This window comes from Microtus ochrogaster, unplaced genomic scaffold (assembly GCF_000317375.1).
Source record: "Microtus ochrogaster isolate Prairie Vole_2 unplaced genomic scaffold, MicOch1.0 UNK99, whole genome shotgun sequence".
Classification (NCBI taxonomy): domain Eukaryota; kingdom Metazoa; phylum Chordata; class Mammalia; order Rodentia; family Cricetidae; genus Microtus; species Microtus ochrogaster.
This window is the reverse complement of record NW_004949197.1, coordinates 1,041,182-1,042,446: the sequence shown is the minus strand read 5'-3', so window position 1 is coordinate 1,042,446 and position 1,265 is coordinate 1,041,182.

Sequence of the window (1,265 nt, the reverse complement as noted above, 5' to 3'; positions counted from 1 at the left end):
CTTGGGTGCAGTGTGCACCCTTGCTGGCCTTTTAGACCCTCTTCTTACTTGCTGTCGTGGGAACTGTGCCCATATAGAACTATTGGCAGATTCCTGAACTTACAATGCCCTTTATACTTTTGTGTCTGTATGTCTATGCCAGTCTTATCATTATCTTAAGGAATTTCATCAATAAAAAGCTGAGAAATTGGCTCAGGGGTTGGGAGCACTTGTTGCTCTTCCAAAGGACCCAAGTTCAAATCCCAGCACCATGTTGGGCAGTTCAGAACTGCTTGAAACTGAAGTTCCAGAGGATCTGATGTCCTCTTCTGGCCTCTGTAGACACCCAAACATGTGTGGTAGACACAAAACTCCATACACATAAACTTTCTAACTACACCTATAGCACTTTATTATCCTTGCTTATGCCTCCTAGACCTTCACTTCCTCAGAAGCAGGAACCATGTCATTAATTTTTTTCTCCTCAGAGCTTACCTTTGTGCCCAACATAGATTGTGATAGTATTATCTGGAGGAGTAGCACCACCAGGCTAAACAGATATAGAATATGGAAGTGGATTACTGGGGGCATTGGCTCACATAATTGCAGAGGCTGAGAAGTCTCCCATCGGGCTGTCTGTAAGGAAGTCTCCATGGTGCCAATAAGGAGGCCCAGCCCAAGTCCCAGTCTTCAGAACCAGAGGAACTGATCATCTCTCAGGGTAAAGCCAGAGGATGCTCAGACTCAGTTGAGTCCTAGAAGGCGAAGACCGGAGAGTCTAGCATTCTGCCCTCGAGGAGGACAGAATTCAAGTGTTCCAGGTTTAGGAAAGAGGAACTCACCTTCTGTCCAGTTTGTTCTTTCTGGTCCCCTAACTGGTTGGATGGAGCCTGCCCACAGGAAGGGAGGATCTTCCCATTCAGATTAGCAATTCATTCACTGAAGCCCTTTTTAAACACCTCTGTGGGCACACGCAGCAACAGCGTTTCGCCAGCCAGTGTTCTAGGTACGCCTTGCTTGAGTCTAAGTGACGTGTAAAACTATTATACACTCATTCATTAATTACTTGCAGACTACCGAATAAATGAAAGAAAGTTTAACAGGAATAGGATCCTAGAGCAGCAAGGGCAACCTTGAGACCAACCTAGGCAACACGGAGTCTCCTTCCCAAATCTTAATAACTTTAAAACAATGTGAGAAAAAAAATAAGAATCAGAAAAGACAAACTTCACACACACAAAAAAATTACTCTTCTTTTTTTTTAAAAAAAAAATATTTATTTATTT